Below are 25381 nucleotides of genomic sequence, written 5' to 3'. Positions count from 1 at the left end.
ATAGAAACAGTTGGAAGAATTTTTTTTCAGCTTTAGCATTATTTCCTTTGAGTTGGCGATACGAAGGATGGCTTACCGATTCATTTCCAGGACCCTCCTAGGCAGCCCATCCATAGTCACAGTAGGAATGATAACGAGTTCCGTCACCCGTCACACTCCCAGAGCAGGAATATGCATCTTTGTCTGGGAGAGCTAACAATTCTGGCTCAGGGGACAATGGCTTACCTCTAGGCCTGGGAAAGACTAGTGGGTGTTAACTGCTGACCACTTAGCAGGAATTAGCTATCTGGAAATTTATGAATCTGGCCCCAAGTATCTAAGGCACCACAGCTTTGTAAGGAATTTTCCCAGTATGTACAACAGTATAGCTAGGCCAGAGTCAACAATTACAAATAAACTATCCCTTGACTGCTCAACTCACTCCAGGTCCAGTGTCTGAAGCACTATCCATTCTCCTAGCCAAATTTCACAGTACCACAGTATGGAAGATACCATTCTAAAACCTTTATCCACAGCACGTCATTAAGAAAATGCAATCCTCAGACTAGTATCTGCAAAGTACAGGTGTGCAAAGGACATCCTGCAGGACAGTGTTCGCAAGAGCACAGTATGTAAAACACTATTCTTAGGCAAGTTTCCTCATAGGGCCAGTATCTCAAGCAAAAGTCGGTACGCAAAGTCCAAAGTGTCTTAATATGTAATGCACTACTGTAGGTAACTGTGTAATGCAATAGTATCTATTTCACTATCCGTCACCAACATTCATAATGAGCCAGCATTTAAAGAGACACAAGTAGGCTAATATTTTGGGGTTACTATATGCAAAGTATAAAGTCTAGAACGTATGTTTAAAGCTTATGCATGTAAAACCACACAACTAGGTTTAATGCTTCATGTAGAAAGTTTGCCTTTTTTGCATGGTCACCCCAGATTTTGCACCATTTGTGGACCCTATATTTGCTTTTGTTAGGACTCTGTGAAATGAACCACTGTTAGATTTAGATTTATTGCCCAATTAATAAAAACCATTGCAATATAAAAACAAACACATTACGCACTAAAACTGACACTTAGAAATAAAATCTTTTGAAAGAGCTTGACAGCTAAAAATCATTTCTAACCCAAAAAAAAACTTATAAGATCAACCTTTGAGAACTAACCTACAGAGACTTTTCCCATATCCGCTTTGTTCAGTTTCTTATAGAGCAGTTGTAAAAATGTTACCCCTTTGCAGCAAAATGAAATTGACTCACCCTTGAGCCAGAATATAACCGCCGATCTACATGAACGGATATTGTTAACTATAAAATCATGTTTTAGCAGTTTTCTTCTTTCCAGACCTAAAGCGGGACAAATACAAAAAACATGCAGCCAAGATTCTTGATTATAGCTGCATAAGCTGCAATTTTGATCGATGTACTGGCCTTTCCAGGAAGGACGATCTTCTTTAGTGTCAAAGAAACCCATACGGTAAAGCAGGAATTGATGTTTGATGTGAACAGAAAAGTGGTTGGCCAAGTACCCCTGTGGGGACAATGTCGAATATGACCCCAGGACGGCCCAGACATGCTGTCTTTGAGCCAGGATGGCTTTGTCTGTGATGAGCGAGAGTAAGCGAACCATCCTGTTAACTAATCTATTAAATTCAGCCTTCCCAATGTTACATTTCCAGGCTTCTTCCATTCCCAGGCTAATGATAACATGGTTTAGGTAGCTTCCCCATGTTCCTTTCATTTTGCCACTCTGCTGCGCCTGCACTTCTTGCCAGCAGGAGTAGAGAATGGAAGAATCATCTGCAGCACGTAACTTCCACGATGATTTAACGAAGGTGCCCTGTTGCTGGAAACATTGTTTTTTTAGGCCCATCTCCAGCCTGACCTGCGCCTGGGAGGCACTTTTCAGGATGTTAAAAATGGCCTTGTATGTTTTAACCTGACTGGTATTCAGAGCCATGATCTCACGGCCTTTCAGTATTTCCGACCCATAGGAGATGGCTGGAAGCAGCTGAGCAGACATCATTTTTAATAAATGGGACCAGTTTGAGCAGTCCAGCTTCTTTTTGAGCAGGTTAAAGCTATTTATTAATGAATTGGCCTTTGCTTTGATCAACTGTAATTGGCGTTTCCATTTCAGGCCTGGTTCGAGGTGAACACCTAGATATTTGTACGACTGCACCATCTCCACTTTTTTATCTCCCAGGTACCAATTGAATTGTTTATAACTTGCCCCTAGCAACCTTATCAGTTTAGTTTTATCCAGATTAATTTCCAGGCCTTGCTCGGCCATGAAGATGTTGAGTGCTGATAGGATTTGTTGCAGTCCTTGAGGAGTATGGTAGAGTGCATAGGCGTACCTTCTAAATCATGTGCTATAGTTTGGAACTCTCTATTTGGCCTATTTAACATTTCTATTAGTCCATTTTCAAGGTTGCCTTAGGTACACCTACAGCATGGAAAGTTTAGGCCCATATTTATACTTTTTGACGCAAAACTGCGCTAACGCAGTTTTGCGCCAAAAAAATTAGCGCCGGCTAACGCCATTCTGAAGCACCATGCGGGCGCCGTATTTATCGAATGACGTTAGCCGGCGTTAGCCGCCGGCGCCGTCTGGTGTGCGTTAAAAAAAACGACGTACACCAGGCAGCGCCGGCGTAGGGGGATATGGGGCTTGGGCGTCAAGAAATGGGGCAAGTCAGGTTGAGGCAATTTTTTCGCCTCAACCCGATTTGCGCCATTTTTTTTCACTCCCAACCCCCATAGAAATGACTCCTGTCTTAGCAAAGACAGGAGTCATGCCCCCTTGCCCAATGGCCATGCCCAGGGGACTTCTGTCCCCTGGGCATGGTCATTGGGCATAGTGGCATGTAGGGGGGCACAAATCAGGCCCCCCTATGCCACAAAAAAAAATAAAAAAAACACTTACCTGAACTTACCTTAATGTCCCTGGGATGGGTCCCTCCAGCCTTGGGTGTCCTCCTGGGGTGGGCAAGGGTGACAGGGGGTGTCCCTGGGGGCATGGGAGGGCACCTCTGGGCTCCTTCAGAGCCCACAGGTCCCTTAACGCCTGCCTTTTGCAGGCGCTAAAAAACGGCACAAAAGCGGCCGTACGTCATTTTTTGGGACCCGCCCACTCCCGGGCGTGAATTTTGCCCGGGAGTATAAATCCGACGCACGTGCCTCAGAGTCGATTTTTTAGACGGGAACGCCTACCTTGCATATAATTAACGCAAAGTAGGTGTCCACGCTAAAAAATTACGCTAACTCCATGGACTTTGGCGCTAGACGAGTCTAACGCCATAGTATAAATATGGAGTTAGTTTTGCGTCGGAATTGCGTAAAAAAAAACGACGCAATTCCGGCGCAAACGGAGTATAAATATGCCACGCAATGTCATGTTTGGGCTGCAGTGTACCCATATTTATGACAAAAACATATTTTTTGCCTAGGTCACCACTGTGATCTGGCTAGGCTGCAGTTTAAATACAGTACAGTGAAACATGGGAGGGATAAATTCCTTCACCAAGCTAGAAAATCATATTTTTATATATTTATTAGTCACTCTTTAGATTGCCTTGTAAACCCAAAGTGCAGAGTGCTGATACATAGAAGCAGGGCACATTTCAACCTAAAAGCTATTTCATTGCGTAGGCCTGGACTGACCTTTCCGTAATAAGCCTTTGTAAGATTTAGAGCTCTTGCGCCCCTTAGCCGCACATTTGCGGCAACATTTTTGCTGCAAATGTGACGCTAACAGGGCACTACCATAGCGCCATATTGACAAAGTGGCGCAAGCTAGGTTTGCTCCACCTTGCAAACCCTTTGCCCCACATCATGCATAATATATCCATGATGTACACAAAGGGGGAATGCCCTCGTTAGAGGGTCGCTAAACATGGCACAATTGAATCGACAAGATTCCATTGCGCCATTTCTAGCATCATTTTTAACGCCTCCTTAAAGAAGAAGGTGTTAAAATGAGGCTCCCATTAATTTCAAAGGGCCTCTAAACACAATACTGAATTAGTGTTATCTTTTTACCCTAATCCAGTATGGTGTAACAAGAGCGTAAACTAAATGGTGCTCTTGCCCCTAACATGCGCCATTGTGTGCCGAATTGACCCTTGACCCTGCTTCTGCAGACAGGTCGCTCCCCACTCCGCCATCCGCGCCATCTCCACTCCCTGTTTGCGTCCCCTGCGGCCCCTCCCGCCTCCCCCTCCTCCTCACCGTCTTTTCTCTCAAGCCCCGTTCCCGCCGCTGCGTCCCCTGCGGCCCCTCCCACCTCCCACCTCCACCTCACCGTCTTTTCTCTCAAGCCCTTTCCCACCGCTGCGTCCCCTGTGGCCCCTCCCGCCTGCCCGCTCCTCCTCACCTTCTTTTCCCTCAAGCCCTTTCCCGCCGCTACGTCCCCTGCGGCCCCACCTGCCTTCCCCCTCCTCCTCACCATCTTTTCTCTCAAGCCCTTTTCCTGCTGATCCGTCCCCTGCAGCCCCTCCCGCCTCCCCCCTGCTCCTCACTGTCTTTTCTCTCAAGACCTTTCCCGCCGCTGCCTTCCCCTGTGGCCCCAACCCCCCAGCCTTCCTATTCGACAAGCCCTCCCTCCTCCCAGCTGCCACTCCCACCCTCCCCTCCTTTTATGGCAGCCGCAGCGCGGTAACAGGGAGCAACCCTTGACCCTGCTTCTGCAGGCAGGTTGCTCCCCACTCATCCATCCGCGCCACCTCCACTCCCTGTTTTCTTCCATTTACCCACCGATGCGTCCCCTGCGGCACCTCGTGCCTCCCCCTCCTCCTCACCGTCTTTTCTCTCTAGCCTTTTTACCGCCGTTGCGTCCCCTGCGACCCCTCCCGCCTCCCACCTCCTCCTCACCGTCTTTTCTCTCAAGCCCTTTCCCACTGCTGCGTTCCCTGCGGCCCCTCCCTCCTACCCCCTCCTCACTGTCTTTTCTCTCAAGCCCTTTTCCCGCCGCTGCGTCCCCTGCAGCCCCTCCCACCTCCCCCTCCTCCTCACAGTCTTATCTCTCAAGCCCTTTCCCGCCGCTACCTTCCGCTGCGGCCCCCCCCCCCAGCCTTCCCATTCGACAAGCCCTCCTGCCTCCCAGCTGCCACTCCCAACCTCCCCTCCTTTTATGGCAGCCGCGGCGCGGTAACAGGGAGCAACCCTTGACCCTGCTTCTGCAGGAGGTCGCTCCCCACTCCGCCATCCGCGCCACCTCCACTCCCTGTTTTCTTCCATTTACCCGCCGCTGTGTCCCCTGCGGCCCCTCCCGCCTCCCCCTCATCCTCACCGACTTTTCTCTCAAGCCCTTTTCCTGCAACTGCGTCCCCTGCGGCCTCTCCCGCCTCCCCCCTCCTCCTCACCGTCTTTTCTCTCAAGCCCTTTCCCGCCGCTGCCTTCCCCTGTGGCTCCACCCCCCCAGCCTTCCCATTCGACAAGCCCTCCCTCCTCCCAGCTGCCACTCCCGCCCTCCCCTCCTTTTATGGCAGCCGCGACATGGTAACAGGGAGCAACCCTTGACCCTGCTTATGAAGGCAGGTCGCTCCCTGCTCCGCAATCCACGCCACCTCCACTCCCTGTTTTCTTCCATTTACCCGCCGCTGCATCCCTTGCGTACCCTCCCACCTCCCCCTCCTCCTCACCGTCTTTTCTCTCAAGCCCTTTCCCGCCGCTGCCTTCCCCTGCGGCCCCACCCCCCAGCTTTCCCATTCAACAAGCCCTCCCTCCTCCCAGCTGCCACTCCCACCCTCCCCTTCCCTCCCCTCCCTCCCCTCCCTCCCCTCCCCTTCTTTTATGGCCGCCGCGGCACGGCTGTGCAGCGGCCGCACTGCTGGCGAGCCAAAGGCAAGCCCATCTGCGCCCGTCCGTGCCAAGACCGCACCCAGCGCCAGTCCCCCTGGCCCTCTCAGACACACCTACTCCCCCCTCACCTTACACTCTCTCAACCCAAGCCCCCGCCCCATGTGCACTCCATCTAGCCCCACACACACTCATGGCCCCTTCACCTGCCACACCTGTCATTTCTCCTGCTCCTTGTCCCCCACACCACACACCAACCATAGCGACCCCACCTTCAACAAACACAACACCCCCAACGCAAGACTCACCCGCTCTGCCCCCCACCAACCAACCCCGCCGCACACCAGCCCACAACCAGAACACACCCCGCAGCAACACCCTCACGCACCACACCAACACCACCCACCACAACCGCCTCAACTGCCTGCTCCTCAACACCCGCTCCCTTCACAAACATGCCATAGAACTCTGGGACCTCATCACATCACACTCACCTGACATCGCCTTCCTCACGGAAACCTGGACCAACCCCTCCTCAGAACCTGACATAGCCATCGCCACCCCCAAGAGATACAAACTCCAACACAAAGACCGCATCAACAGGCCAGGTGGTGGCATCGCCAACCTACACAGGGACACCATCAAAGTCACCACCAGCTCCCAAGACACTATCAACAACACAGAACACATGCACTTCTTGATCCACATCAACAACAACTCCACCCTCAGAGGTACATTAATCTACAGACCACCAGGACCACGCCCCGCCTTCGGCGACACCATCGCCGACACCATCAGCTCGCACGCCCTCAACTCCACAGACTACATCCTCCTCGGTGATTTCAACTTTCACTTAGAAAACCTACAAGACCACAACTCTACCTCCCTCATAGACAACCTCACCAATCTCGGACTCAAACAACTGGTCACCGCACCCACCCACTCAGCAGGACACAAGCTTGACGCTATTTTTACCGCAAGCCATCACATAGCCTACACCCACACCACCGAACTCCTCTGGACTGACCACCACTGCGTCCACTTCTCCTTCACCAAACCCCCCCACACACTACTATCAACACACCACACCCTACTGCATGTGGGACAAGATCCCCACAGAACGACTAAACTCCCAACTGGCCCACAACCCCCCCACGCCAACGACCTCAACACAGGAGCACACAACCTCTCCAAATGGATCACCACCTGCGCAGACACACTAGCCCCCTCAGAAAACACATTGCCACCCGCAACATCAAGAACGCCCCATGGTTCACCCCTGAACTCGAAGACTCCAAACACAAATGCTGCCGTGCTGAGAAAATATGGCGACTAGAACCCTCTACAACCAAGTTCTCCACCCTCAAAACCACCATTCGCACCCATCACCAACTCATACGCACCGCCAAAAGAGATCACTAAAAGACACGCCTTGCCAACAACTCTCAAAACAGCAAAGAACTCTTCACCATCATTAATGAACTTGCCAAACCCAATGCCAGCAACATAGACCCCTCACACACACAGCCCCTATGTGACGCCCTTTCCAACCACTTCCTCCACAAAATCCTGGACATCCACAACAGCTTCATACCACACACACCCACCACACACACCCCTCACTCACCCAACCCAACCCCCACTCTTGACCCCCACCACACTCTCCACCTGGACCCCCACCACACACAAAGAGACCAAAAAAACTATGAACTCCATCCGCTCCGGATCCCCCTCTGACCCCTGCCCACATCGCATCTACAACAAAGCCAGCCCAACCATCGCCCCCACACTCTGCAACATAATCAACTCCTCCTTCGACTCTGCCACCTACCCAGACCCCCAGAAGCACACGGAAATCAATGCTCTCCTCAAAAAACCCCAAGCCAACCCGGAGATCCTCTCCAACTACCGCCCCATCTCCCTCCTCCCTTTCCCCACCAAGGTTGCAGAGAAACTAGTCAACGCCCGCCTATCCCACTTCCTCAAAGCAAACAACGCTCTTGACCCCTCACAATCCGGGTTCCGCAAGAACCACAGCACGGAAACCGCCCTCATCGCATGCACTGATGACATCAGGACCAAAATCGACAAAGGCAAGACCGTCGCACTCATCCTCCTAGACCTCTCCGCAGCCTTTGACACCGTCTGCCACCACACACTCCGCACACGCCTCCACAACATAGGAATTCGCCACAAAGCCTTAGACTGGCTCACCTCCTTCCTCACCGACCGGACCCAGAGAGTCCGCCTTCCGCCCTTCCACTCCAACACTACCAAGATCACCTGCAGAGTCCCCCATGGGTCATCCCTCAGCCCCACACTCTTCAACGTTTACATGATCCCCCTAGCCAACATCCTCCGAGCACACGGAATCACTATCCTCTCCTATGCAGATGACACCCAACTCATCCTCTCCCTCACCTGCAACCCCACCACCGCCAAAACCAACCTACATGCTGCTCTCCTCGACACCACCAACTGGATGACCACTAACCACCTCAATCTCAACTCCAACAAAACCGAGATCATCATCTTCGACCACAACAAAACCACATGGGACAACTCCTGGTGGCCCACCGCTCTAGGTCCCACAACCACCCCCGCAAACCACGCACGCAACCTCGGCATCATCCTGGACCCCTCCCTCTCCATGACACAGCAAATCAATGCTCTAACCTCCTCCTGCTTCCACACACTCCGCACTCTAAAAAAATCCTTCAAATGGATTCCCCCAGAGACGAGGAAGACAGTCACCCACGCACTCATCAGCAGCAGACTGGACTACGGTAATGCCCTCTACGCCGGCACCACACTCAAACTCAAACGCAAACTCCAGAGAATCCAGAACACAGCTGCACGCCTTGTCCTTGGCCTCCCCCGCCACGAACGAATCTCACCACACCTCAAATCCCTTCACTGGCGCCCCATAGACAAGAGAATCACATTCAAGATCCTCATCCACGCACACAAATCCCTCCACAACACCAGCCCAACCTACCTCAACGAAAGAGTGAACTTCCACACTCCCACACGCAACCTCCAATCAGCCGACCTCGCCTTAGCCACAGTCCCCCGCATCCAACGCACCACCACAGGAGGCAGATCCTTCTCCTACCTCGCCCCCAAAACCTTGAACTCGCTCCCCACCAACGTTCGCAAAACCAAAGACCTCCTGCTCTTCAGAAAGAACCTCAAGACATGGTTGTTCGATCAGTGACCCTCCCTACCCCACCCCCTTTTGATTCCCCCCAGCGCCTTGAGACCCTCACGGGTGAGTAGTGCGCTGTACAAAAATTTTTGATTGATTTTGTAAATACGGTACTACCATGGTGGCGTTAGGGGATACAAAGGGGCCGCAAGAAAAGTGGCACATTACTAGTGATGCACCACTTTCTTGAAAGTATGGCCCCTAACTTTTTATTTTCTACCTGCGCTTAGGAGAGGGTTAGAAAAATGGTTCAAAGTTTTTCCATGGCTAGTTTTTAAAATCCAAATTAATAGTAAAATCAACTTTTTGATAACATAAGCAGAAGAGTGTCTTTACAAAAATGCTGCAGAAGCCTGAATTGGCTTAAAAATAGTTTTACCGATTATGACATCTTCAGAGCTGGAAGACATAGAGGGACTTAGCGACCCTGGCTAATAGGCGAAAGATGTAAACTGCTGACCACTTAGCATTGATTAGTTGTCTGACAGTGGATAGAAACAGTTGGAAGAAAAAATGTTCAGCTTTAGCATTATTTCCTTTGAGTTGGTGATACGAAGGATGGCTTACCGATTCATTTCCAGGACCCTCCTAGGCAGCCCATCCATAGTCACAGTAGGAATGATAACCAGTTCCGTCACCCGTCACACTCCCAGAGCAGGAATATGCATCTTTGTCTGGGAGAGCTAACAATTCTGGCTCAGGGGACAATGGCTTACCTCTAGACCTGGGAAAGACTAGTGGGTGTTAACTGCTGACCACTTAGCAGGAATTAGCTATCTGGAAGCGGATAGGAACAGTTGGCAGAACAAAGGGCAATTTTAGATCCATCTCTTTTGACTTCAAGGTTCCAAGGGGGGCTTCTTCTATTCACCCCAAGGACCCTCTGGGTCAGACTCAAGCCACAGGGGGAGGACAACCAGCTTTGATCGTAATAGGTAGGGGAGCAGCTAAGAAGCTGAAGACAGGCCTGCAGGTGGCAGCTGAGTCGGACCATCTTGAAACAGGAGCTTTTGGTTAATTTTACAGGAAGTTAAACTGGACGTACAGCTAAATAAGGTGTTGGAATGTGAAACTTTTTTATGATTGAGCCTGTTTCTCCAGTCACCGTCTCGTGCACAGGATAAATCTGGAACCTCATCAGAACATTCCTGGACCTGAGATGGCTCCAACTGATAAAGTAGGCCCTGCTGGAAGAAAAATACTGACTTCTGGACTCACATATGGAATCAAGGACCCATGAATCCTGCTGCTTCCTAGGGACTGGAATGCTTTCTAAGGGTCAAGTGGTTGACCTCCTGCATATCTTTTTTAGGGGCACAAAAGGCAAAGGGCCTTTTAACACCAAGAGGGCCCAACTGACTGAAGCTGTCACAGTATACCTTTCTCTTACCACCCTGATCGGATGGAGTTGAGATGCAAGCTCGGTTCTTGTAGGTCCTACTCTGGCCGAGGTAAGGGCGACCCCTTCCGGTAGCCACGGTGCTGCTAACACTGTTACGCCACAACAGTTCGTGCCCTCCAGAAGGAGTCCCAGAGGAAAAACCCCTAAAGGAAAAAACCTCTAAGACTGGAACTCCCTGGAACAGAAAAATAAGGACACATCAAAAATCAAAACTCCATCGCCAGGAAAGAAAAACAGGAAAAGTTGAAAAAGCAGGAACAGAAACTGGAATTAAGAAACAGCTGGACCACGATCACCACCAAGGGAAGTGTTGCAACGCAAAGAGATGAAGAATCTGACCCCTTATATACCACTTAACAGGAAGTGACATGCAGGAAGAAGCAAGAACGCCATCTTAGATTGGGAAAGGAGCTATAGAATAAGGCACCATTTTAGGAAGGGAAACAGATGCATGCAGGGAAACGAAATGAGAATGCTGGGAAGAAACATGGCCCAACAAGGAAAAAAAAAAAAAAAAGAGGAAAAGGAATAGCCCTAGATCAGAACATCAGGTAAGTGAAGGGCCGTGGGGGGAGGGGTGCAGACACCCACGGCGGACATCCATGCTGCACGTTGAATGTGGCGAGTCCCGACGCCCAACCCTGGGACTCCGACCTCGCCATGGCCAATAAATTATACTGCGGCCGAGGCGAAAGGCTGCGGCAAGCTCTGCAACACAAAAGAAGGACCGCAGCCCTCACCGCGGCCCGAGCACGGGACACCGCGGGAGCCCGCAGCATGACAAAAGCAGAATAGATCCTGCTGGAGGAACTAGTGACTGCAGGACAGACTAGATTAAGGTTTCCTGACAGCTGGAGAGTAATGTCCTTATTTAAATCTTTGTGTGTGGGATACTCCATCACAAATGTGGTGGATACCCCGTCTGCCGTATTACAAGTGCTTGTAGCCTATGGCACTTGTAATATGGAGGACGTGATGTCTGCCATGTAGTTACGGAGGTTTCGGTCTCCCAGACTCAGGGTACTAAGTCTGACGGTAAAACCATTGACTAGGTTAGCCCACTTGGTGTATCTGACCTCTGCCGCTTCGCGGTCCGCGTGAAATTGTGCAATGCCACAGTACACAGCAAACTGTGATTTTTCCTTGGTGCAGAGCTTTTTCTAGGTACCTTTTGCATTAAAATATTAAAAATCCATAACTATGGCTCCCCTTACCCTATTATGATGATCTTGGTGTCTTTTTGCTCATTGAAGTTTCTCTATTTTTTCTAAGCTGCTTCAGGAATTTTATGCTGTTGTGTTCTTAAACTTTTTTGGTACAGCTTAAACTTACCACCCAGCTTGTCCAATAACTACCTTCAGTTGAGGAGAGATTCTCTCAGAACTATGTTTTGACCTAACCAGAGTTGGTTTATTGAGTAGGCTTCCCATTTATTAACCCCTTTCCTGACACCCCAGCATGTCTAGCCACAAAAGCAGGCCAGCACCTGCAAAACACCAGCATGCAACACGATATTGTACTAGGCCAGTATTTGCAATGTCCCTATGTATATCTTGCTCTAATTCCAGTTCACTATGCGAAATGCCTCAGCATGCAAATACACAAACCCGGCTACTATCTGCAAACCCCAAATATATTTAAAAAACATATTCCCAGGCCAGTATGTGTAATGCCTAAATATGTAATGGAAAAATACCCCAAACCAGTACAAATAATGCCCCAGGATGAAAAGTAATAAGACCATGCAAGTAGGCCCGATGCCCCAGTAAAACACCAGACCATTTTCTACATTGACACGGTATCTTTAGTATCCCAATATATAATCAGCTATCCGTAGCTCGTCGTCAATAGTATCGCAGAATGTAAAGCCACACGTCTAGGCTAGTATCTCCATTTCTCCAATATGCAATGCAGCAAACCAGGCCTACAAGTGTAAGGTGTTAATAGGTAATCCATTCTGACCATGAAAATATCTGTCATGCCCTAGCATGAAGAGCCACAAACGTAGGCAAGTGTATACAGTTTCCCTGTATTTGGGGCCATATTTATACTTTTTGACGCAAAACTGCGCTAACGCAGTTTTGCGTCAAAAAAATATGCGCCGGCTAACGCCATTTCGAAGCGCCGTGCGGGCGTCAAATTTATACTTTGACGTACGGCGGCGCAACCAACAGGTGGGAGTCATTATTTCGTGACACACACAACGGCGTTACGTCGTAAAGGAAACCAACGTTAACGCGACGCAAATCACTGTGGGTCGATTTACGACAGCGCAACCCGGAAAGCGTTGTTTTTTTTGACGCTATTGCGTCAAATTTTAGCGCGAAAACTGCCCTTTCAGCAGAGGAGAGCCAAAATGGATCCCAGATGCCACTACAGACCCCAGGAGGATGACAGCAGACCAGGAACCAGCCAGGAGGATCCATACCGGAACCAGGACATTTTTAGAAAAAAAAGAAAGTGTCGCTTCAGTGGAGAGGAGCAGGAAATCCTGGTAAAAGAGGTGACGGAACACCAGCACCAATTGTTCATCACCTCTAAATTGCCACTCAGTAGGAGAGAGGCCATATGGAAACAAATTGTGGACAAGATCAACAGTGTGGCTGAAGAACGCCGCACAGTCACCGAGTGTAAGAAACGCTGGCATGACTGCAAACGTAGGACAAAAGAAAAAATGGCCAGGAACAGGAAGGCAGCAATGCAGACTGGAGGGGGGAGTCCAGCCCAACAGGAGGCCCTGGACCACATGGAGGAGATGGTCGCAGCCGTCATCCCGGTGGAGATCGTCACAGGGATTCAAGGAGAGGACAGCGCAGACTACCACGACACAACGCACATGCAGGGTAAGTCGCACGGGGAATTAAAATGCAGTAATGGGGACTGTAAGCAGGGGGGGATACCTACTACACAATGCTTGTAAGTCAGCACATATATGAAGTGGCATGGGTAAAGGGGCACGGCAGGGAGGCATGGCCAGCACAAACTGAATCTGGGGCACGACAAAATACAGCACCAACAACAGTCCCATGGGGCCATCCTGTAAGTACAACAATAGAGCCAAGGGAAAGCAGCGACAGGTGGGAAGGCCACTACGTCAAACTCACATCCAGGCACTTGTCTTGCAAAATCTATCCTACATTAACTAGGTCCCTATCAGTAATGCAGTAGCCAAAACAAAAACTCCAATGTAACTGCCACAACAGTTGACAATAACACCTCTCATCTCTGTGTAGCTATAGTACCAAATGGCAGGAACCTCCCCATGGAACATACATACCTAAATTAGGGGGTGAGGATGACATCTGCAACTATTCATAGAAATAAGACAAAGGCACCAGTACACTCAAATGCCGAATGTCCATACTTGACACATACATAAGCCAAAGTAAACAGCAATAGGAGCCACACAGCACTAAGGACACACACATGCTGCATACGTCAGGGTCTCTCACGTGCCTGGCTAACAAGGCTACATCACTAATGTCATACTGCTCAGACAACAACATTGAGGAGGGGACACAGGCAACTGGTCACTGAAACACACCTGCACAGTCTGACAACCAAATAGAACCTTCATATGATAAACAGGCCAATCCAATTAAACACACATGACCCAACATCATCTTCAAACATCAACAATGTTTACATCCATACCACATCCTAACATTGACATGCATAGGATATGCCACGTCACATGTACATTTCGGGCAATGTGAATAAAAAGTATTTGGGGCAGGTCCTGAGAGGCAAGTGTGCTGCCAGGGCATTCACAACACCCACAGTCAGTCAAAGTGTAGTGTTGTAAGTGTAACGTATACTTTGCGCATTAGCTTCAGGCTTTAGGCCTTTGTGCACCTTGCCCTGAATGTACTTTTACTCATTTGCTCACATCTAAGAGCCTCAGAGCACTTTGCACTAAATGCTTTTTATTGGCCTTCCTATCAGTTAATTTAGCAAATAGCCAGTCCTACAGTGTTGTTAATTAGTGAAATCACACTGTTTTGCCTACTTCTGCACTGGAGTTTGCCAGAACATATTCACTCTGTGCCCCAGTCAAGGATACAGTCTGGTACATTGCCGATAGACGTGGTAGGGGTTAAGATTTGGCATTCCTGCGTAGGGACACTATGTCATCACGATGACATATGACTTATAAAATCACTTCCTTGTCCCAAGACACGCAAGAGGGAGTTTCCAAACAGAGAACCACAACTAGACGCTGCCTGCCTTGCTGCAGATGCAGAACCAGATCACAGGCCATTGCTCTGATATGAGGGATGATGTCCCCCCAGTGATTCAGACAGGCAAGCTCCAAGCTTAACATGCTGTGCTATAAATAGAACAAGCAGAGGGATAGTAGAAACAGTTAGGCGCGATGATAGCTTTGTACAAATGTTTTACTCTCCTGCTGACTATTTCAATTCTAACAGTTTGTATTGTTTGGGTTATTGTGGCTCACACCTAAATATGTACAAGTCAGTTGTACAATGAAATCATCATATTAAACAAATACTGTCTTTGTCATTTGTGTATGAGAACATACTGGAAAAGAGAGAATTGTGTAGGATCTGAGTGACCACCACTTCCCTGAGAAGTTCCAAAGATGTCATGCGTTCGGATGTCTAAACATTCCTTTGCTGTGGGAGACCAGAGGCACTGCTAGTTAGCCAGAGCAAAAAGAAAGAATCAGGGTGACAGAGTTAATTACAAGTGTGTCAGACTTAGTCCCCCACACCATTAGCTATCCTGCTGCCTAGAAAGCCAGTAAGCTCGTGTAGGATAATGAGAGCCCACCCAACAAAATGTCCCTCCATAAGAATAGTTAAACACGGAGGGAGGAGTAGGACAAAAACATGCCTATTCCTAAATTTTTACAAAGCAACACCTAGAGGCGATCAGGCAGACAAGTCTGATAGCTCCATATCATACATGTGACACACAGGTGGGCCATAGGCCTACAACAATGCCCATATGAAGGACAGCGGATACCAAGACAAAAACAGAGCACAAAGTTAAGGCATCCAAAGGCTTGTATCTTAGAGCAAAATTGTCACAACACAGACACACTAATTGTACCCTGTTTCATTGCAGAGGAACATGGATCTCCTGCCGATATGCCTGTCCCTGATTTCCCTGATGACATGGATGACGAGCCCATAAACATTCCACAGGAGACCATCCAAATGGTCCTTGAAAGCCTCCAAACCCCACCTTCAGTCACAAGGAGGAGCACAGAAGAAGCAGCCACCACAGGAGAACCACCCGCCACCCCAATTGTAAGACCTGCCAGCTCCAACACAGCTGAGGACTCTGACGACACTGGCACCAGCTTCGAAAGAACCGTCGTTGGGGTGCAGCGGGAGCTGGCCAAGGAGGTGCGGGTGGGAATGCAAACTATGGCAGCCAGCCTTGAGGGGGTGCGTTCGTGCATGATGTCTTCTGCTGATCAGGCAGCTGCTATGCAAGCCCGAACATCTCTCTTGCAGGAACTTGCCAAAACACAGAAGGAAATCTGCACAGCTGTCATCCAGTTGACACAACAACTACAACTGCAATCCAGTCAACGTGTGCACAAATGCAACATAGAACCCCTCAGGGCCGACCTGGCTGCCTACCATCGTGATGTGGCTGCCATTCTCAAAAACCAGCAGGCCCTCCTTGCTGCAGTACTGCCCTTCATAACTCCACAGGGAGCAGCCCCTGGGATGTCTGCCTCCATGTCTTCTAACACTGAGGTGTGTGTTGCCCCTTCACAACCAACAACAACAAGGACAAACCAGGCAACACACACATCAGAAGAAGAAGACATGGAACAGATAACATTCTCACGGAAGAGTACCCAGAAGCACTAGTCCCTGCACCATGGCCTACTTTGACCAAGGTCCTACGTTTTGTCAAATGCCAGTCTCACTACAACTACAATCAATGACTGTTCGGCAATCCACTGTATGACTTGTCCCCATTGCCAGTGAATGTCTCTCTCCTACTATTTGCCAATTCCTGTCCCTCTGCACTGTCTGTGACATCACCCCAGCATGTCAGGAGCATCATCCACACCCCTTCTGTAGGATCACCATGTAAGAATGCACCAGAACGGACTCAGCAAACATGGTGAATGGACATTTTGCACTACAGCACCTATAAATAAATAGCACTTGCACACCTATTATGTCTCTGTGTTATTTCACACTTCAACTGTGCAGTACCTAACTCCAAAGTGCCTGTGTGGCAACCATGTAGATTCTCAATACTACTGTCCTGATTTCATGTATTCTGAAACATCTGTGCAGTGGCCAGGATTGCATCATAGCCTTACCATACTGAGGAAAATAACTGATGAAGGGACTAACCCCACACAATCATGCTGTGTTGGACAGAATGATGCACCATCTATAGCTATTCTAGACAACTAATGGTGGCTGAGAAATGTAGGCACCATGCAATACTAAAATAAGAAATAATGCCGCAAAATATAAAGAAACATTAACAAATTACACTGCATCAATCACCCTTACGGAGTGTACTTCCATGAAGGAAAGTCATGCAGAATCAGTACACACATGATGTAGGTCAGCAATGAAAGCAACAAGACAAGAGTGTGAACAACTCCTCATCTACAAAGATCTCCCTGAACTTCACACTGCTGTCCGACCTATCAATTTACCCACAATAACAAGTCTGGAAGCACTCTTTGTGAAGTAGGATACATACCAACACAAACCCTTGGTGATCAATGCACACTACCAATGGTGGGTCTCCCAAATGGTGGATACTTACCAAGTTAGCACACGGGTAGCTGGCATGTTAAACCTCAATTTCCTGGGGATGGCGAGCATAGGACACAAATGTCATACTAAAACATTCAGCTACACTGATGTCAAGGCCATGATAAAGTAGCACCTAACGCATCATGTAAAGGGTTAACTATATATTTATTTCTGTTGAGTAACACAAGAGGCAACTAAGGGAAAGGTAAACCTACACTAATCTAACCTGACTAATACTAACCCACAACTGTCCCTAACTAACCTAAGCTAAACTTACTCTACACATGTAACGAAACGATATAAACATCAATCCCCCCAACCAACCATTATGAGACAGGACACATGCAGGACAACACTTACTAACCTACACACATACTATACTATCCTAAACAAACATATATTTTTTTGTAATTTTTTGAAAGTTTTTTGTATTTTTTTTTTGTATTTTTTAATTTTTTAACAGGAATCCCAACATTGCCCCCCACCCACACAAAAAATACAGATAGAAAGAATAAGGACCCCCCACCCTCTTCCCTAACACTAACTAAGCTAATTACCTATACTTACCTAATACTAATCCCCAAAACGCAACTAACAGTAGAAAATAGGAAAGAGGAGAGAGGGGAGGGGTAAAAGTTCTACAGGGCAAAAGTCCTACAGGTTCGCCCTCCGTAGTGTCCGCCTGATGGAGCGGACCCTTTTTTTAATATAGCCCATATCCTGGCTCAGGTTGTCCACCTTCTTGACAAGCTTGTCCATTTTTCTACTTAATGCCAGGAAGGCAGCTGGGTCCACAGGAGGGGCTGAGGTTGTTTGTGTGCCGGCGGAGGTTGAGGTTGTGGCAGGAGTTGGTTGCCCACTGGACTGTCCTGGTATCACAACACGGCTGGGTCCAGGTCTGGAGGAAGAGCCAGGGTCTATTGTTCCCGACGTTGCTGGGGCCACTTGGGGAGACCTGGTGGATGTGGTGTTGGTGGCTGTTGGTGGCAATGTAGGGGGAGCCTGTGGTGTGGCCCACCACGCCCCAGAGGCCCGATCCGAATGATATTTGCGGGCCATCCTCCGGTACCCACACTGCACCTGCAGGATGTGCCTGTATCTCATGGCACAACTCTCAAAATGGTGGCGATCTGCGGCACTCATGTTTGCAGCTGTGAAGAGAAAAGGCAAATATTTACCTTTGGAATTGCATTGGGTGGAATAGCACAATGGGTTATTTGTACATTACTAGAAATGTATTGGTTGCAGCAATTGTCACAACATAGTTCACTGAAAGGCTCAGAGGAAGTACATGTGAAGCATGCATACATAAGGGCATATCACACCTAACATATCCATGTCTCTACATGATGGATGACATCACCCTAAACTACTCATCCAAATTATACCTAAGGCATCTGACGTTATGGCTGCACCTCTTCCGCATACTGACTTCACTACATAAGTCACTCTATGTGATAACTATCACAATCCTCACTCAATGCCATTTGTAATTAGTTGTGTGCTAATATTGAACCCATGGGCCATAACCGAATGTGTACACTAGGGGCCAGATGTAGGAAGATGGAAAATTGCGACTAGCAATTTGCAATTCAGAACGGTGTCTCCGACACCGTCTGCGAGTCGCTATGGGGTCGCTAAGGCCCACCTCATTAACATCAATGAGGTGGGTTCCAAGTTGCGCCCCCTTAGCGACTATGGGCACTCACGGGGATGGAGGCCTGCTGGGAACAGCAGACCTCCATGGCCGTGACTGCTTTTAAATAAAGCAGGTTATTTTTCCCCAAGTGTAGGCCGTTTACCTGAAAGGAAAACGAGCTGCACTTAGAAAAAAATACAAAATCTTCAATCTTGGATTATTTCAGGGCAGTTAGTGGTCCCTTGGACCACTGGCTGTTTTGTACATGATTATTTAGGTCCACTCACAAAGGGGAAGGGTTCCTATGGGGACCCCTTCCAGTTAGCAAGTGGGTTACCATCCACTTCAAGTGGATGATAACTGCGACTCCCTTTGCGACCATGTACTCGGTTGCAAATGGAATTGCATACCACTGCGAGTCGCAAATAGGAGGGGAAAACACCTTCCTATTTGCGAGTTGGAAAAGCATTTTGCAAGTATGTTCAGAATCACAAAATACATTTCTGAATAGCAAACAGACGTTTGCAACTCACAAAGAGCAATTTATGACATTTGCAACTTGTAAACAGTTTGCTACATCTGGCCCTAGGTTCTAAATCAAGTCGCAAAAGGTCGCAAGTACGTGTAACATACTGGTTGCTACAGTCCTAGGTACCCTGTTTCACATTAACATGGCAGTCTTTGAGGGTGGTGTGGGAAGAACAACCAACAATCCCATGTTCAATGCACCCCCAGGAGTGTATAGAGAGTTCAACAAGTATGTGCCTTCACACACAACACCTATGAAGGGGTAGCAACACGTTGGAGTCAGCCAAACATTGTCACATCCAAGGTCCACACATGTCAAAATGCTATGACTTAGGCCAACATCACATACTATCAGTGAGGCATGTTTTACAACACACACAGAGGAGCAAGAACACCCATTTTCATGAGTCGACAGAACACCTAGGCCATTGCACTCAAGTCACACACACTTCTAGTTCACCTTGTGGAAGTACATGCCCCCGGAAGATCCAACCTACAGTGTACACAGTCCATCCTCAACTAGGAAGATGCACTTTTCATCAAAGCCATTTGCCAAAGCTATATGGGAGAATGTCAGTCTGATATGCAGACTCAGTTCATGCCAAGTCCCCGACCAAGTCTTACGTTGACCAGTGAATTCCAAATGACTCATCCCATTCCCCATTGCGGCCCAACTGGAATGACCTACAGCCCCTAAATCTGAGAGATGGCTAGGCATTGGTTTACAGAAACAGAAGTGCTATTTGATATCCCACTAAAGCAACAATGCCAATGAACGGCCAGCGCATCAAATCATGAATTCTGTTGAACACACAGTAGTCCATCATGCATCACTAGCAAACAATACAAATAGCACTCAGGCCACACTCACTGTAGGTATCGGGGTCCTCAAAATGTGCCACCTCTCCCACGGTGTACGGTGCTGGTCCACCTGTAAAGCATGAAAGGAAGAATATACTCAGACTGGGTGCACTGACAAATAATAGCAGTTACAATGACACTGTGTGAATATGACATGGTAATGATACACTTTCCCACATGCTCATACTGCACGGATGAATTTGTATTCAACATTAACATTGGATTAGTCTCCTGCTACAGTTACACACCCTACTACACACATGCAGTGGCCAGGACAGTCAGGTGTTGTCAAAGATACCCCTCCATTAGTATGCCCCAACAATAATGTCTTCCATACATCTCAGCATGTGCATCCCAGAGAGACATCCAAAAGCTGGTTACTTGAGGACTGCATGACCCCTCACAATCAAACAGGCTAGGTGGACATGTTCAACACACAGCAACCAGACACACATGTGACATATGTGTGGACAACATATCTAACTTCATGTGACGTGAAGGCAACACACATTTATAGCATCATCATGGGTTTCAAATTTTCTGTCTAGCTATGGCGTCAACATATGTAGGTATGTTGTTTCTACATGACTTACTCACTGGCCAATATGACCTGTAGAGTACAAATAGAGGCATTAACGTGTCGCTTGTCTGACACAAATGCAACACTACATTACATACAGCTACAGGCAGCTGGTATGTGTTGAAAACATGAGCCATCTGACTGCTAGCATTGGTCTTCCTACACATTGTGCAACAAATACACATTAGGGCACATATTTATACTTTTGTAGCGCAGCATTTGTATCATTTTTTGACGCAGAGACGGGGCAAACTAGCAAAATACAATTATATTTCGTAAGTTGGCGCAGTTTTTGCGTGAAAATGTGGTGCAAAATCGGGGATAGAAATGTATAAACATGGGCCTAGGTTTCCCTAGCATTACACACAGTCAGTTACTTTTCTAGCAGATTGGGTAACTATCATCACATGTCCCCACACAGATTTCTATTATTCCCATGTAATTGATTTGTACTCACCAACATGGCCACCAATCCTGATTCCCAGGTGGTCCAGCAGGTCCTGTTCCCTGGATATCAGATCTGCCCAGCGGTGCTTTAATTGATGGTCATTCCGCATGCTCCCATACACCCGGACCAGGTGATGGCGCACCTTCCCCCACCGGACTTTCCGTGCCTCCGTGTGATACCCCTGTATCACACAGCCCCCAGCCTCCAGCATCAGTGGGAGGAAATGGCAAACTAGCCAAATGAATCCCCCCAATTCATCCTCACCCATCCTGGAAAGGCGAGGCCTACCTGACATATTTACAGAAAAAATTAGACAAATGAAATAATAAAGTAAAAGTGGGAAATGGGGAAAGGTAGAGTTGTGAAGGAAAAAGAAAAATGAGAAAAATAGCCCAACTAACCCCAAAATTATGCTACCCAGAACAGACTCCCACAGACAATACAAACAAAAACAGGATTAGACAAAACTAGACTAAACAGACTGAGACAATATTATGCAACAAGACTAGGATCAAAAAAAGTCAAATTACAAGGTACAGAGGACACAAAAGCAGTTAAACACAGACAACACCTTTCACACAACCACACAGTCTAGATAAATCTGAGACTGCAAAGTGAAAGTGAAAGTTAACTCCCAGTACAGATTTAGTAAACAGGATATCCTATTACATCACTTCCTGCATAAAATGGCCGCCGTTTTTATTTTCCCGTTATGCGTCATATTTTCACGCATAACATTGCACATGATGCAGAGTCAAAAAATATGATATGAAAATTAATAACTTAATAAGGTACATGAGATGTCCAACATATTGTCCATGTTGCGTCAAATTTACCACGCATACATCATGGGCGTCATATTTTTTCCACCTACAGGAGTGCACATAATGCAGAGTCAAAAAATATGATATGAAAATTAATAACTTAATAAGGTACATGAGATGTCCAACATATTGTCCATGTTGCGTCAAATTTACCACGCATACATCATGGGCGTCATATTTTTTCCACGTACAGGAGTGCACATTATGCAGAGTCAAAAAATATGAAATGAAAATTATAATTTCATGGCTAAATATGAGAAACATTTATGAAAATTTATATTTGACGCTGCATTCTGTGCACTCCTGTACGTGAAAAAATTATTACGCCCATGCTGTATGCATAGAAATTTGAGCAATTTTTAAATTATGTCTTCATTTTTTAAACTTGGGGAAGGTGATTTGTCATGGCCAAACGGTGCTATGTGATACACATTTGTGGTTAGCTATGACACATGTCCGTTGTTGTATGTATAGAAGGCATTCACACTGTAATATTTATGATACGTTAAATAATCTATTAACCATATTTGTCCACATATTTTGGGTAATTGCTGATGGCTATTTTGAAATGATGGATGGGATACCATGATGTATTCCTTCTCCAAAATGTGTCCACAATTATGATGGTGATGCTTTTATCTATAGTCCAAACAGGGAGTGCAATAGTCACTTACAGTTTTTATGGGGCTAACCATGTCCCATTATGAATTTGTGTTTCTGATTTTTGTTTTACTTTTGACATGTAGCCCACACATGTGCCTTATGCATGTGTTTAGTTCACAAGTACAAGATTCTTGTATATTTGTGGGGCGGTAGAGGTGGACTTAGGCCCCCAGCACCCTAGGATTTGCCCATCCAGATTAGCTAATGTATCCATGGCTTTTATTTATTCTGTTATGCAAAACCTGCAGCAGCAGGCTAATGTAAGGCCATATGGTATGAATCACTGTTAACCATTCATTCATCTCATTAGCCCATTTGACGTTTGCACTATTGATGATTTGGAGCAATCTGGCATACCATTTTCCAATGACTATGTTTGCAAAATCTCAGCGTTCCTCATGTGCTGATGACAAATATTTAGTTGATGTCTGTGGCCCTTTCTGCATTACCTGGTTTAGTGGCATGTTACATTCTTCCTGCTAGGTTCAAACTGGGACACTACTGTGATGGGCTGCTTTCAAATATTTGGTTGATTGGATGACATATGTGTACATGTGTGTGGGAATGTGGATCCACTATCACCTGTCTGGGTGTATGTTGTCACTGTAACTTCAAGGTCTCCTCATGAGTTAGTGGCAGCTAATGTTGTTCCAATTGGGTATTGCTCATATCACACACTTGAGAGAAGCCATTGATGACATGGTCACGTACACATGGATGGTCCCACCATGTCTCTGAACACGTGTGATGAGACTTTCAAATGATCTACATTTTTGGCCTGGGTGAGAGACTGTCTCAGGTGTCTGGATCAGGCATGTGTAATTGCCACATTTGTACTCCTGTTGGCCTCTGTGTATGGTAATGTATCATGTCACATCCTACCCTCTGTGCATACATTTGTGATGTTTATTTTTGGTGTGATGATTGTTATAGCATTCTTGCTCAATGAGACGACATTCTTCTTCAGCAATTTCAAACTAAAGGTGGTCAGAAATGCATAGGCCAAAGCATGATGTGGTGTTTGTTATCTGTGTTTATTTACAATTGTGCAATACGAGTTGTTATAAGAAATTATGAAAAAAAATTATTGACAAGCTGTTGGCGCCTACGCACTCCTGCTGCAGTGTTAGGTTGTTCCCCCTCCTGTTGCAGGCCAGCATCCTCCTCTTCGTCATCCTCAGGCATGTCTGGGTCCGGTTCAAGGAGGGGAATGTTCCTTTTTACACAAATATTGTGCAATATGGCACAAGTGAGTATGATCTTACAGGCCATCTCTGGGGAATAGAGTTGGCTACCGCCAGTTATGTCAAGGCAGCGGAACCTTGACTTTAGGATCCCAAAGGTCCGCTCCACAATGCTGCGTGTCCTCTTGTGGGCGTCATTGTATGCCCGCTCTGCAGCAGTATTTGGGTTCACAAATGGTGTCATTATCCAAGGCTGGATGCCATACCCCTGATCAGCTGAAAGAAAAACACAGAATGGGATCAATTAGATGTAGGAGGCACTGTTGTACAGATCTTTGATGGCAGTAGTTGTCTTGTGTTGTCTGTGACTCTTTTGTGTACTAATGTGACAACCTATAGTTGTTGGTGAAAACTTTTGCATTGAGTTTTTTTCCCTTGCCTGAGCAAGTGTTTGTTGGCTAACCGTTTGTCAGCAGTATGTATTTGTTTTTTCTGTACAGTGTGCCCTCCCTAGCATTGTGACTTGTCATACAGGTGTCTGTGTGTCTTCACTGGGGGTGAGATAATAGTTCCATGCAGAGTTGAAACATGAAAGTGTAGTTAACACGTTCATGTGAAAGTACCCAGGCCATCCCATACCTTAAAACCTATGCAATGTATTAGTGTACAGGTTATTGTGAGACTTCCAATTTGCAAGGTGACATTTAGGCAACCACACTCATTAATGTCTTCACATTAAGCTGTAGAGTACATTCCAATGTGTGACAGGTTCAATGGTGACTTCTGAAACATGGCTAGTGATGTGAGTACCTCAGTGTGTTCCTGGCTAGGTGTTGCTATTGTGGTGTATGTGTTGTTTGTCCTAGAGGTTTGCTGTGCAGTGTGTATATAAGTAGGATTTTTGTCCTCACCAACAAGTAGTCCATTGCCATACCGTCCATCCTGGAAGTGTTGGTTGATGGTGCTGTGACGGAAGATGAATGCGTCATGTACACTCCCAGGATATTTAGCCACAATGTTGCTGATCAATCCTTGGTGATCGACTATGGCCTGCATGTTGATGGAATGTGTGTGCTTCCTGTTGCGGTAGAGGTGTTCAGTCGCAGCAGGTGGCACAAGGCGTACGTGTGTGCAGTTGATTGCACCAAGGACGTGCGGGAAGCCACTGATGGTGTAGAACCCCTGTTTAGTTTCCTGCTGCTTCTGCAGTGTGTTAGGGAAGCAGATGTGGAGGGGTGTCAGTCGAATGATGGCATCCAGTACTTTTGGCAGGAATGCAGAGAATGATGGTTGGGATATTCCACCAACCAGGGCACCAGTTGTCTGAAACGAGCCACTTGCCAGCAGGTGAAGTACGGCAAGCAGCTTTGTTTCTGTTGGGATAGTGCGGGGAGTCACTAAAGTGGGGGCCAACTGCTGTTCAATATTTCTCAGCAGCTGCTGAATGGCCTGCCAGTTCAACCGGTACCTCTGGATGATGTC

Source organism: Pleurodeles waltl, chromosome 4_2 (genome assembly GCF_031143425.1).
Source record: "Pleurodeles waltl isolate 20211129_DDA chromosome 4_2, aPleWal1.hap1.20221129, whole genome shotgun sequence".
NCBI lineage: Eukaryota > Metazoa > Chordata > Amphibia > Caudata > Salamandridae > Pleurodeles > Pleurodeles waltl.
This window is presented reverse-complemented; position numbering follows the sequence as displayed.